This window comes from Peromyscus californicus, unplaced genomic scaffold (genome assembly GCF_007827085.1).
Source record: "Peromyscus californicus insignis strain IS unplaced genomic scaffold, ASM782708v3 Scaffold_21__1_contigs__length_65335640, whole genome shotgun sequence".
NCBI lineage: Eukaryota > Metazoa > Chordata > Mammalia > Rodentia > Cricetidae > Peromyscus > Peromyscus californicus.
In genome coordinates, this window is record NW_026294514.1 from 19020720 (window position 1) to 19035818 (window position 15099).

Genomic DNA, 15099 nt, shown 5'->3' on the forward strand with positions numbered 1-15099 from the left:
GAGCGTCAAGATGGATGTGTGATTTAAGTTTGTTAAAAGAATTTTTACTTGTTTCTCAGTGAACTATTTTTGGTTCATTATGGTAGGAGAATGAACAAGACACCTGTTTAGAACCTGCTTCTTACAAACTCTGGAAACTTCAAAAGAAGAACATCAATTCCAGGAGGGAAGAGGAGTGGATGGAGGGATAGAAGGAAGGTGGGGGAGGGGATGGGAGGAGAGGAAGGAGGAGAAACTGTGGTTGGTATGTAAAATAAAATAAGGAAAAAATGTTATGAATGAAAAAATAAAAATAAAAAAGAAAGAAAAAGCTTCTAAAGCAAAATTGTTTTTTATATTTCATCATTGTATAAAAATATATTAAGTTTTATACTTGTTTTATGGATATAAGGCTATATTAAAATTTAAATTATATTACTAACTATATTAATGAAATATTTATTTTATTTTATGTGTCTGAGCATTTGCCTGATTATATGTATATGAGCCACATGCATTCTGGGTTCCCACAGAGGCCAGCATAGGGCATTAGGTCCCTTGGAACTGGAATCATAGACAGTTGTGAGCCTTCCAATGTGGGTGCTGGGAATTGAACTCTGGTTCTCTGTGAGCAGGCTCTTAACCACTGAGCCATCTCTCCAGCATGCTGATTAAAATTTAAATTAAACATAAAGCTATACCTTTATTTTTACCATTATCACTATATAAAATTATAATTTTAGTGGTGAGTATTAGTGAAACAATACAATGTAATTGCTTCTAGTTATTAAACATTTGGTAATGCAGTTATTTATTTCGTGTGGGTGTATTTCAAGAACAAAAATGTGGCACAAACAACAGAAACATTTTCCCCATAATCGTAGTATTTGGAGACTTTGTGTTTTGTTATTCTGGAGCCATTGTGAGTTACAGACTAAACCAAATGAATAATTGTAATTTAAAATTTTAGTAAAGGCTGTGATATCAGAATTTAAGTGAACTCCATAGTCCTGAATTTGAACTGTAAATTTCAGTATAAAGTCAGGATACATTTCATCTTAAACTGAACAAAATAAAACAAAGTACCCAAACTTATTTAATTCTGTCTAATGAAAGGGCCTAAAACAATAATTAATGTAGTAACAAAGACTGTCCCCACTGAATGTTACAGTATCAAAATACTGTTACCCATAAACAAAATTAAGAGTATGGAGAACTGGGTAGTCTCTGGTTTGGAGAAAAAAGCATGGAAAAAGAGATTTGAATATCTTGTCATTCATGGCACCTGATAACTGTTGAGAGAGGGAGAGTTTGTTTTTTAAGAATGTATTGGCACTGGCAGGTCAATCATGCTCCAATGGAAGGTCACAAATCCAAGAATATATGGGCAGTGCACACTGGACTTGATGGGTTAAAGAAAAAGAAAGGACACCATCAGGGAGGAGGAGAGTCATTCTTCTGTAGGGATGAGCCCCCTATAGGTCATCTAATCCCGAGTGGTCAGGCATAAAACACACACACACACACACACACACACACACACACACACACACACACACGTATGTATATATATGTATATATACATATATTTATATAAATATGCACAATAATGGACTCAGCAGGTTGCATATATATAAAATTATGTATTACATTTAGGTATATGTATATATAACAGGTTGTGAATTTGAGAGGGAGCTGTAGGGACACCAGAGGGGTTAGAGGAGAGAGAGGAAGACTGGAGATAATGTTACTACGGTGCTACAATTAAGGGGGTAGGGAAGCAGGGGTTAATCTTGGATCTGTTGGGGGTGTGTGTATGAATATAATCAAAATACATTCTACAGAATATTAATCTCCTAGTTCGGGAATGGTTCCATGTCGACAGCAGATGGGAATCTTTATGAAATGTACACAGAAACTTTTAAACTATTTCTACAACAGTTTTGGGAATGGCAGAGGAAAAGGGAGTTTGCTGTGAGATTGTGTCTCCTGGGAATGTCAGATTCTATACCCATAAAGTCTAACCAATGTGACTGCCTAAAAAATGAGCTGAACATGTGCTGTGGAGAGAGATGTGACTGAAGAAGTGAAGGTGATGAGAAAGAGGCTGATGTGGGTGGCCTATGCTGCCACCTAGGGACATGGTGTCCTCCGGGCCTAGGCTGATGCCAAGGGTCATGTCTAGGTCCATGGCCCTACCACAGCCAGGGGTTGTGTGGATGGTGTGATTCCTATTACCACTGAAGGTCATGCAGATGCCTGGGGTCTAGGTCATCACCTGAGACCATGTTGGTGTCTGAGAGTCATGCTGCCACCATGCCATGCTGCTCTGAGTAGCCTGTAATGACACCTAGGGCCATGGTGATGTCTGGGCCTGGGCTGCTGCCAAGGGCCATGTCTGGGTCTGCGGTCCTACAACAGCAAGGGTCTGAGTTGACATCTGTGGCTCCTGTTACCATTAAAGGCATGCAGATGCCTCGGGTCTGGGCCACCACCTGAGACCATGTTGGTGTCCAAGAGCCATGCTGCCACTGGGGCCATACTGACCTGAGTGGCCTGTGCTGCCATTCAGGACCATGGTGACATTTGGGCCTGAGCTGCTGCTGAGGGCCATGTCTGGGTCTGTGGTCCTGCTGTAACTGTGGTCTGTGTTGAGATCCATGGCCCATGTTGCCAGTGTGGGTCACTCGAACCATGTGTGTTCTGGCCCTGGGAGATCTGCCTCTGTCCCGCACTGGCTGCTGCAGCAGGAGAACTGGCTCTGTCACACATGGGAGAGCTGGTACCCATGATTCCGGGCCTGCGAGAACTGGTCCCACCCTTCACCATGAACACAGGAGAGTTGGTTCTGCCCCTTGCCTGAGAGGGGATGGTCCTATCTCAGGTATCACCCAGGCCTATATCTAGTGCTTTGAGTTGGCACACCCCAACATCTACCCCATCTATGACCTGCTGGAGTGTGTGAAGGGACTGGTCCTGCTGTAGAACCATAGCAACAAGATCTCTATGACTTAGGGCAAGAGCAGGATATCTAGGAAGAGTTTTGGTGAGGGTCCAGTATTGACAGTATACTGTAATCAGAGGCTTTTTTTCCATCTGCCCCATCCCTCAGCTGCTTCCAAATAATCACTCAGGGGCTTATATTAATTATAATTATAAATGTTTGGCTGATGGCTCAGACTTACTACTAACTAGCTCTTACATTTAAATTAACCCATTTCTATTAATCTATGTCTCTCTACATGGCCTTTGGCATCTTGCTCCTTGGGTGGCTGGCTTGTGTCTTCCCAACTCTGCCCTTCTTCATCTCCATCCTCAGTTTGATTGTACTTATCTTACCTCACCATTGGTCAAACAGCTTTATTATCAACTAATGAGAGCAACACATATTCACAGCATACAGATGGACCATCCCACAGCAGTATACCATAAGCCAAAGACCTTGAAACTGACTAACAACACATCATACAATGAACATTTGAAAGTAAAGCTGTTTGCACAAAAGGGTCTAATGTGTAACACATCATAGCTCCCAATGTCACCAAGATGAATGAAGAGATGACAGAGAGGTGAGAAAGATGGAGGAGTGAAGTGGTTTTTTTTTTTTAAATTAATACATATTTTTTAAAATTTTCTTTTTGGGTGGGGATGTTGTGAGGGTAAAGGGCAGATATGGAGGGATTGAGAAATGAGTGGGGTTGGGGTACATGTTGTGAAATTCCCAAAGAATCAATAAAAAAATTATGTTAAAAAATGAGCTGAATAAATACAATAACAACAGACATGCTGAAGTGAAGGGGGAATGCTCACGAAGTCTCAACCCCACACGAAGAACTACAGGCAACCATGGAATGCTGTGAGCAGGAAAAATAGTCTTCCCCAGAGAAGAGTTCACCGTTTCGCTGTTGAATACCAAATGGTCAGGCCTGAAAACATATGTCCAAGTAACATTATACAGACTTAACATGTACGCATGCAATTATAGTTAGTGCAAAAAGAGGCTTTGAATTTGAAGGAGAGTGGAGAGGGATATATGGGAGGTTTGGAGGGAAGAAAGGGAAGGGAAAAATGTAATTAAATTATAGCCTCAAATATATATAAAATAAAAAAGAAAAGAAGTATTTTTTAAAAAATTGGCATGAAAGCCAAAGTCACACTATGGGTACAGTCTGGAGGGAAATTTTGAGTTTTGACTTGTAACTAAAATTTTTGTCTTAGCTTTCTGTTGCTGTGATAAAACTTTATGATCAAAAGCACCTTGGGGAGAAAACTGTTTATCTTACAGCTTGTACTCCACCATGCAGGGAAGTCAGGGCAGGAACTCAAGGCAGGAACCTGGAGGCAGGAACTGAAGCAGAAGCCACTAAGGAACACTGCTTACTGGCTATTCCCGCTGGTTTGTTCATCCTCATTTTTTATACAACTTAGGACCACCTGCTCAGGGTTGACACCACCAAGTATTAACCAAGGCACAGACTAGCCTACAGGAAGCATTTTCTTACTTAAGATCCTCTCTTCCTAGGTATGTCTGGGTTTGTGTTAAATTGACTAAAACCAAAATCAAGGTTTGTAATTTAAGTATATGCACATATATGTGTGCCTGTGAGCATGCATGCACATGGAGGTCAGAGGTCTGTATCTAGTGTCTTCTGTTGCCTTCCACCTTATTTTTTTGAGACAGAGGCTCTCATCAAATGCCTAGACTGGCCACCCATCTCCAGGGATCTCCAGTCTCTGCCTCCTGCCTCCACTGCCAGGGTTACAGACACACACTGCCATGCCCAGTGTTTTATATGGGTGCTGGCAATTCCAACACGGGCTCTTGCATTTCCAGGGCAGTCACTGTACTCACAGAGCCATGTCTCTATCTCCAATTTTGGACTTGTAACCTCTATCAACTGCCAATGAAATGGTTCCCGTTCTTCGAGGGAAGGACAAGCTGCAACCCCACTGCTGGATCCTCATGAAGGGGACTTTGAAAAGTTATGTGTCATGGCTACAGCTGTAAGTGTATTATTTATAAGCCATCACAGTCTAATAATATAACAATAAGATTTAATTGTTAGTTTATTTTAATATGATTTCTCCAAGTTTTCTTCATCTTTTTAATTATTTTAAGTGCCTCAAAGACAGGAATGTACATCCTGATTGTCCAAAATTGCATTTAAATTTAGTGAAATTAAAATTACCTTCCAGAATACCCAGAAGGACTTTACTATATAGCATTGATAGGGTCACAGAGATGTTTATTGACTGTGTGGATAATGAGGCTACAATGATATAAAAGAGAACAGAAAATGTCTGATGAAACCAAACGATTCCTCAATATAAAGTGGTCTCTTCGGCGGCATTACAGGCAAAGAGAGTTTAAATCCCATTTCAGGGATCAATAACACATTTGGGTAGAATGTCAATGCTGTGTATAAAAACAGGCAAGATAAAGAATTTTTGTTTTCTTCTTATTGTGGCTTTTGGTCTCCTATACATATTCTAGACTCCTCAGTTCTTTAAAAAAAATCTTGTTGAGGTTGAGTGTAGGGTTGGGTATCAGAATTTCTTGGAATTAAATATGAGCCATGTCAAGCATGTGCGTAATTAAATGGTTTCTCACACTGCAGCTGGGTGTTTGGTTATTGCCACAGCAACAGCTAGTAGACAACACCTGCCATCTGGTACGATTAATTTATAGTTAAGCTTCTGCATTGATGGCTGCTATTTAGAGCAGAGAGAGGATGTGCACAGGGACGTTTCCATAGCTTGTGCATCCGAGGAAATACGTCTGAAGTTGTCTGCTCTGAAACGGGAGGGTTGCCATGTCTGTGTCCCTCCCGGCTGGGGTTCTTGTTGGCTTTCTTCAGGAGCACAGTGCGCACGTTTCCAGTTGTTGGGTGAATATAACTGTTGGTTCTAGTGACAAATACATATGAGGAGATGTCCAGTGGGTCATAGCCTTGTACAGCTCCCTCTGCTTACCTGTGAGCAGGATCTAGCCTTGCTTATAGGCAATGGAATTTGGAGAAGTGATTGGATTTTACTGCTTAGATGAGGCCACATTAGGTAACACTTTCTCTTACTGGAGAAGAGATACCTTTTGCTGGCTTTGAAGAAGCAAACTGCCATGTTCCAAGGGGCTTCTACCTGGCAAGGAACCACTAGAGGCTGCTGGGGCTGACAGAGTCTCTGGACAGCTGCTGGCAATAAGTGGGGGAACCTCAGCCCTCCAGCTGTGAAGGGATTGGTTCCACCCATAATCCAGGGAGCCTGAGAGTAGATCTGTATGGAGTTGAGATGAAAATGCATCCTCTCAGTACCCTGATTCCATTTAGTAAGATGCTAAAGCACTAATCTCTGGCTTTTGACACAAGGAAGTGTCAAGAAGATGTGCAATTTTAAGTCAATACATTTCTAGTAATATGTTACACATTGGAAAAAATAGCCTTTCCACTCTGCCCTAGTCCTTGTATTATCATGAAAAAAGTGACTTTTTTTTTTTTAAAAAAACAGACACTTACTTCTCTTTTAAAGAGATACAGAATTTTTTTTTTGTCTTCTGTTTCTTTGATTTTGCTTGCAAGTAGGAATGGTAGATGTTACATTGTTCATTTAAATCTAAATCAAGCAAACCCAATGAAATGTTCTCTAGGACTGAACACTGTGTACTTAAAAAGGGTTCATTTTGTGAGAAAATGCACTGCTGTTCATCAAGCCCCAGACCTCATCTGGGGCCCCAGTAAATATTCCAAGCAGCACACACAGACGCAGAAAGAACAGAACCAGTTGCAGACTGAGCCAGTGACCAGCCTATTCATATCACACTCCATCTCCTGAGCATGTGTAGTCTGGTCGGTCTTGCTTTCCTGAAGTTCTGAATAAAGCCGAATGGGTTTTATCTTAAACCTGTGCCATCAAGTCCATTTTTTCCACCCCATGTAGCTTGAGTTTTCCTGTCTGGCCCACAGTCAGGACAAATTTCTGTCACCACAAATATCTGTCACCCGCCAGTCCCACAGCTGCTCAGACCCAACCAAGTAAACACAGAGACTTATATTGCTTACAAACTGTATGGCTGTGGCAGGCTTCATGCTAACTGTTCTTATATCTTAAATTAACCCATTCCTATAAATCTATACCTTGCCATGTGGCTCATGGCTTACCGGCATCTTCACATGCTGCTTGTCATGGTGGCGGCTGGCAGTGTCTCTCCCACTCAGCCTTCCTCTTCCCAGAATTCTCCTCTCTCCTTGTCCCGCCTATACTTTCTGCCTGGCCACTGGCCAATCAGTGTTTTATTTATATAGAATGATATCCACAGCACTTCCCTTTTTCTTTTTTTTTTTTTCAAAAAGGAAGGTTTTAACCTTAACCTAGTAAAATTACATATAATTTGGGAATTTGGGCGTAGCTTCTCTTACTGCTTCCTGCTGGAGGGGGGTGCTGTATCTTATGGGGACATAAAGAAAATTTTAGGATTATGGAGTAGTCCATGAGGGTGTATCATCTGAGCCATGCCTTCAAACCGTTCTGGATGTTGGATCATCTGGGCCATGGTGTCACCAAAGACCTTTCAGGGGGTCTTTGCTGGTCAAACCTGATGTATCTTAATCTGGAACAAATCCATAGCCTCTGGCTTTCTCTGGAAATAAAAGCAGAGCCTTCTTTCCAAGGCAACATATCCTTACATCCAAATTTTGAAGTCAAGGTACCTTTAAAATAAACATTTTGGCATAACTCAACAGCTTTTACAATCAAATATTTTTCTTCAGTTACGAATATCAAAGAGAACATAATCTAGATTCTCTGTGTGGTAGCCATCTTTACGTGACTTATTTTTTATATTACCTTGAGCCTATTGCTTTAAACTGCAGCATTCCAAGACTGAAACGGTGCAGTGGCTGCTGGCTCCGCCCACTTCAGCTTCCCAACATGGCGGTGGTATGTTTTCCACCAGCTCTGGGAATCATCAACTCTCAGAAATAGTGGGTCTATGCTTCTATCAAAGCAGCGTGTAGCCCAGAAACCTCTTTTTTTTTTTTTTTGTTTTTTTGTTTTGTACTAGCAAAGGCTAAATCCACCACACAGCTTAATGTGCCACTTGCAGAGGCCTCATTCCTGCCATACGGCAGGTTGGGTACGAATGCCAGGAACCTGCCATGTAGTAGCTCAAACCGGCAGGCTGCTGCTAACTTGAAAGAGACAACTAGGAACTGTTTTTAGCTCCGTTTTAGAATCTTTTTTCTCAGGTTTTAGGTGGAAACTCTTGCCAACACGTTGGGCACCATTTGTAGCTTGAGTTTTCCTGTCTGGCCCACAGTCAGGACAAATTTCTGTCACCACAAATATCTGTCACCCGCCAGTCCCACAGCCGCTCAGACCCAACCAAGTAAACACACAGAGACTTATATTGCTTACAAACTGTATGGCTGTGGCAGGCTTCTTGTTAACTGTTCTTATATCTTAAATTAACCCATTTCTATAAATCTATACCTTGCCATGTGACTCGTGGCTTACCGGCATCTTCACATGCTGCTTGTCATGGTGGCAGCTGGCAGTGTCTCTCCCACTCAGCCTTTCACTTCCCAGAATTCTCCTCTCTCCTTGTCCTGCCTATACTTCCTGCCTGGCCACTGGCCAATCAGTGTTTTATTTATACAGAACAACATCCACAGCAACCCCATAATGACAGCTTGTGGTGGTTTGAAAAAATAATGGCCACCAAAGACACTATTAAGAGGTGTTGCCTTGTTGGAGAAAATTTGCCACTGTAGGGGCAGGCTTTGAGGTCTCTTTTGCTCAAGTGTCCCTCAGTATGACAGCTAGTCAACTTCCTGTTGCCTGCAAGATGTAGCACTCTTAGCTGCAGCACCACATCTGCCTGCATGCCACCGTGCTCCCCGTCATGATAATAATGGACTAAACCTCTGAAACTGTAAGAGAGCCACCCCAATGAAACGTTTTCTTTATAAGAGTTGCTGTGGTCATGGTGTTTCTTCACAGCAATAGAACACCCTAAGACACAGCTGCTCTGGATTTCTACCCCACATGTCAGGGTTAAGCTGGATAAAGCTTCTTTCAGTTTCTGTCTCTGGAGATATTTGGAGAAGAGACTCCCTTTCCTCACAGCTGGCCTATATGGTATGTCTAGCATGATGGATAAATGAAGATTTGCTGTCACATGTCACTAGAATTTGGAGGTTATTTCTATAATATGATCAGGCTAATACTTATTAAACTAAATAGTATATTAAAATTAACACAATGAAAATATTTTACTATAATATGATCAGGCTAGTACTTATTAAACTAAATAGTATATTAAAATTAACACAGAATGAAAATATTTTTTTTTTTTTTTTTTTTTTGAGACAGGGTTTCTCTGTCCAGCTTTGCGCCTTTCCTGGAACTCACTTGGTAGCCCAGGCTGGCCTCGAACTCACAGAGATCCGCCTGGCTCTGCCTCCCGAGTGCTGGGATTAAAGGCGTGCGCCACCACCGCCCGGCCGAAAATATTTTATTCAGTCAAAATAGCTACAATTAAAAAACATAAAGTGGGATATTTATCAAAATATTAATGGTGACTGTTTCTAAACCTTGAGCTGGAGGGTGATATCCTATACAATTTTTTGTTTTTACCATATAACAGACTTTCCAAAATATCTGCAGCAAATATATATGAAAACTTTAAAATAAAAGCACAAAATTCAAAATGAGGATTATTTTTAAGCAGAAACCACCAATGATATACTTAATTATATACTTATGCCCCATCCTCATATCCCCATAAGTATATCATTGTACATGTGTATCTGTATATCTTATTTATGAAAGAAAAACTATAACCCACAGTTTTCTTTTTTTAATATAAAACTCTGAAGCACTAAAGGCTAGCAACAGATTTGAAAAATAATGTAGCAACTAATTAGAAGTGTAATCTTTAGTGATTTTCAAATTTTGGAAGTCTTTAGACTTTACCACAGATATATAAAATTTGAGAGTCATTTAATTTTTTTTTTTTAATTTGGGTCACTTTAGGTACACTTAATTTTCCTTGTCTATATTCTCTGCAATTAAGGGCCTTGATGACAGAGTGAGGGAACCATGGCAACATTTCTTTTATCAGATGGTAACTCTTCACTCTGATACTTTTGCTATTCATTAAACCATTCCTTGCGCTTCCCAGGTTGGAAACATCTTGTGTAATACAACATAAAACCGATCCAAAAATGGCCAGCTAGTAGAAAATCATTCCTATGCAAACTTTTTTTGCTATGTTAGGCAATAGGCAGACCAGTCTGATCCTGTAGACTTCTTCTGAATGAGACCAGGGGAGTTTTCTCTTGAGACTGCGTGGGTACCAGTCTTCCTTCTTGAGTGTAACCACACAATGGCACTAAGAGCACAGCCACACAGCCATTGGCATCCACTCACTCGAATGCTTATGATGGATGGGTGTCTGGATGAGAACACTTGGTAGATTAGGATAAACAGAAAGGTATTTTTGATGTTCTGCCATAAGTTAATGGAAAATGGCTTTCCTTTCTAACCAATTGTACTAGAGTGAACCAGATATACAATAGATGATTCAGATCGCTTTCGGATTTTTTTTTTAGCTTTTTTTAAAAATCATAACTTTTTATTGATTCTTTGGGAATTTCTCATCATGCATACCATCTCATTTCCCAGTCCCTCTGTATCCATCTTTCACACTTGTAGTGTTCCCCCCAAAGGAAAACTTAAAAAGAAACAGTAAAAATTAAAATAATAAAAAATATAAATAAGAATATTAATTAAAAACAAACAACCAAACCCAAACCAACCAACCAACCAAACAAACAAACAAACCCCACCAAAACAACAAAAACAAAAACAAAATAAACAAACAAGCAAAAAGCAAACAACCAAAAAATATCCCACTTTGTTCCTCCATCTTTTTGCCTCTCCATCACCTCTTCATTCATCTCAGTGGCATTGGGAGCTGCAGTGTGTCATGCAGTTTACCCTTTGTCCAAACAGCTTTTCTTGCAAATGTTCATTGTGTAACGTGTTGTTGGTCTGGTCAAGGCCTCTGGTTTCCGGTACACCATCAATACTGGAGCCTAACCGAAACTCTTCTTGGATATCCTGCTTTTGCCCCAGTCTTGGAGATCCTGTGGCTATGGTTCTGGAGCACCAGTCCCTTCATGCACTCCAGCAGGTCATAGATAGGGTAGATATTGGGGAATGTCAACTCAAAGCCCTAGATGTGTGCCTGGGTGGTAGCTGGGTTGGTCAGTCCGGACCACCCCGTCAGGTGAGGGGGCGGAGCCAGCTCTTCTGTGCCTGTGAGGGGTGGGTCCAGTTTTCCCAAGGGCGGTGGAGGCAGGGAAGGGAGGAAGGAGGGAGGGGCCAGTCCTCCCATGCTGGGGTCATCATGGTCAGCTATCTCAGGGCCAGCAAGGGGCAGGGTCAGTTCTCTGGTGACGTGGGGGACAGCTTTCCCAGGGCAGTGGGAGGTGGAGCCAGCTCAGCACAGCCCTTACACTTCAACACACTATTCAACACATGGTTCGAATGGGCCCCTGTGGTAACATGGGCAGTGGACATCAACATAGTCCCAGCTGCAGCAGGACCATGGACCCAGACGTGGCCATCAATAGCATGGTCCCCAACTCCAACATGGACCCATGTGGTGGCTCAGATCTCAGACAGTCACTCAGCCTTCAATGGTAACGGGAGCCATAGACATCAACACAGACCCTGGCTGCAGTAGGGTCATGGACCCAGACATGGCCCCATACAACAGCTCAGGCTCAGAAGTCACCATGGCTATGGGTGGCAGTGCAGGCCACCCGGATCTGTATGGCCGTGGTGGCAGCATGACCCTCTGGCACCAGTATGGGCTCAGGTGTCAGCCCAGATCCCTGGCATTTGCACAACCTTTGGTGGTAACAGGAGCCATACACATCTACTCAGTCCCTGACTGTAGTAGGGCCATGGACATCGATATGGCCCTTGGCAGCAGCCCAGGCTCAGACATCACCGTGGTCCCGGGTGGCAAGCAGACCACACATATCAACCCATTCCTCACCGCCTTTGCCTCTTCAGATCTGCCTCCTTTCTCTTCCATACCCCACCACATATTTGCTCACCATAATGGCGCTCATGATTTCTTCTATGCCGGCCCCAGGCAGGCATGTGGGTGTTCCTCACCCACCTGGTCCAAATGGTGCCGGGCAGGTCCCCACTTTTGGATTCTTGTTGGTGCTTCAGGATATCTCTGCTTCAAAGCTAGTTAACATTCAAACCTTAGGAAAGGGAATTTTACTTTTGTTTGAATTAAACTCTGATTCATGAAACAATCTATAACATGTGACAGATCTCAGCACATTTTCTTGTTCTGCTGGCTTATTAATTATGTTCCAAGTTATCCAGGCATCAGATGTTGAGGTGGTCTTATAGCTTCTGGAAGAACAATATTCAATTGCAAGGCGTTATGTTTTAGAAAGAAATGAACACGGAATGGTTCAGCTGACCTCAAATGCCCTTTTAACTGAGGTCCTGTATAAGCTTTATAGTTAGTGATATCCACCGGCAGCTGGGAGGATAATTGAAGAGAATTCCGACACACTAACTGCTCTCCTCAGTTCAATATTTCAGCAGTTAAAATGGAGTGGGGAAAGTGGTTCAAGTTACTCTTTCCACTAATTGGTCATTGTGTTGGTTTTGTTCTTAGAAAGAACAATAAAAGACGCCAAATGTGACACCAATTTGTGTAGAGTGAAGCTGAGCTCGATGTGACTGGATTCCAGTGGAGATAGGGACAGGGTGTTTAACAAGCTGCCCTAGTAGTCTCGCCTACAGGACTAGATCAGATGTGCAAAAGTGTAGCACGAAACTTAAAAGGTCTTATTAATAAAAGCAAACCAAGATCAGAGAAGCAGAACAAGCCCCAGGTAACCTCACCTGGCCAGCTCCTCAGCTGATCCTGTTTCCTCAGACTGGAAGCCTCTGTGTCCTCATCCGGAACGGAACTCATCTGAACTGTGCTGTTCAAAAGCCTAAAAGCTTAACCAGTCTAGTTCCTCATCCTCACACCTTACATACCTTTCTGCCTCCTGCCATCACTTCCTGGGATTAAGGGCTCTTGTTACCATGCCTGGCTGTTTCCAGTGTGGCTTTGAACTCACAGAGGTCCAGATGGATCTCTGTCTCTGGAATGCTAGGATTAAAGGCATGTGCGCCACCATTTCCTGGCCTCTATATCTAGTGGCTGTTGTGTTCTCTGACCCCAGATAAGTTTATTAGGGTGCACAATATTTTGGGGAACACAATATCACCACACAAAAGGACTTATTTTTTCCTATGAAAAAATGAGTTTCTGTTGACACCTGCTTTACCTAAAGGCGCTCTACTCCTTATTCTCGTTGGACCAACACTGTTGACCCACAAAAAGCTCATGAGTGCAAATATGCCTCTATCATGTTCCTAAAGGCAATTGTATGCATGTGGGGGTATATGCTAATGACTTACTTTTTGTTTTTTAGCACTTAACAGTTCAAAAAGCTATCATACTGTGCTCATGATATATGGATTTTATAATATGTAAAATCACTACTTGAAGCCAGGGTTCAAGCACATAAAATTTCAGGTCTATATATCCTCTTTGGAGAAGTAAAAGGATGACACACACACACACACACACACACACACACACACACACACACACACACACACACACTTTGTTAGTCTTATAACTCAGTTCTACAAATCCAGGTAGATTCACTTGATACTTCTGAATACTGAATTATAGTCCCTGGGCACATGCCAAACATTGGTGTTTGCCCATGTGCTCCAGGTAATTCTAGTGTCAGGGACATTGAGGAACTGGGCACTGATTAATGCCCATGGAAGGAGAATATCAAGGCAAAGTGTACTCCGTTCTAGGGTAAGTGACTCAGTCGCCTGAGCTCAGTCAGAGGCTTATTCCAGACACTGGAAGATGATAGTTTTCCTGGCTGCACAGCAGAGGCATGCAGTTCTGGGAATATGAGAACTGTAATGACTCTAGTGATGTTGGAGGACAGCGCACCAGGCACAGCTTTCTGGGCTGTAGACATCGGCCAGCACAAAGAACTGTGGTCCTGGTGAAATGGCTCAGACCATCCCCAGCAGCAGGCTCTACTGTACACACGGTCCAGGAGATCCCTAACATCAAAAGGGGCAAATGTCACATCTGTGGGTACATATAAGACATGCCCTGGAGATACACAAACATGCTTCAGAAAGTGCTAGAGGGCTCAAAATAATGAGCAGGAATAAGAAACAGCTGTTTTATGGCTCATACGAGCACATTTTCCTTCAGGCTGAAGGAGCCTCTATGTATCTGGATTATATACTCAAACGCAAGTTTTAAAATGGTCAACATGTTTGCTCCACACCTAATTAGACAAATAATGAAAGTTACACAATAAAATGTGGGTTTGCACAAACAATATATTTGTACGAAACAAATCTAGATCTAGGAAAAAATGGTAACTTTGATAACTATCTAGTTATATTAGCTATATAACCCTAGAACTTGTTTTCACCCTAGAATAATGAAAAATAATTACTTTATTTTTTTTTAAATTTTACTTGTTTTCAGACAAGGTCTGGTATAGAGTATGCTGTTTCAGAACTTGCTTTTTATCCAAGAATGACCTTGAACTTCTGACCCTCCAACCTCCGCTTCTCAAGTGCAAGGGTACAAGTGTTTTCTGCATGCAAATTTATTCCATATAAGGATGGAACCCTGGGCTCTATGCTTTCTAGGTAGGCATTCTATCTAGTGAGCTATATCTCCAGGCTGTATTGTGAAAGCTTGATTTAGGCATTACTAATCTGACATATTAGATAATTAAATGATTCATTAGGTGTGTGTGTGTGTGTGTGTGTGTGTGTGTGTGTGGTGTCCTAATTTAATTCATGAAAGAAGACTGGTTTATATGGGATGATACAGTATTCTGCCTTTCGGGCTTTTGATTATAAAATCCATCTTAGTGTCTGTTCTTGATTTTTGCATGTTTATCATTCTAAAGAAATCTATGAAAAGCCCATTATTGTTCCTTCACAGGCCTGTTTTGCCCAGCGTGTAGTATGTAACCA

General features: G+C 41.9%; 1 pseudogene; it reads left to right on the forward strand.

Moving 5' to 3' along the window:
• Positions 1-11729: 11729 nt before the first annotated feature.
• The window catches only part of LOC128118016 (alcohol dehydrogenase class-3-like), a 100667-nt pseudogene continuing 97297 nt past the window's right edge, over positions 11730-15099 (forward strand).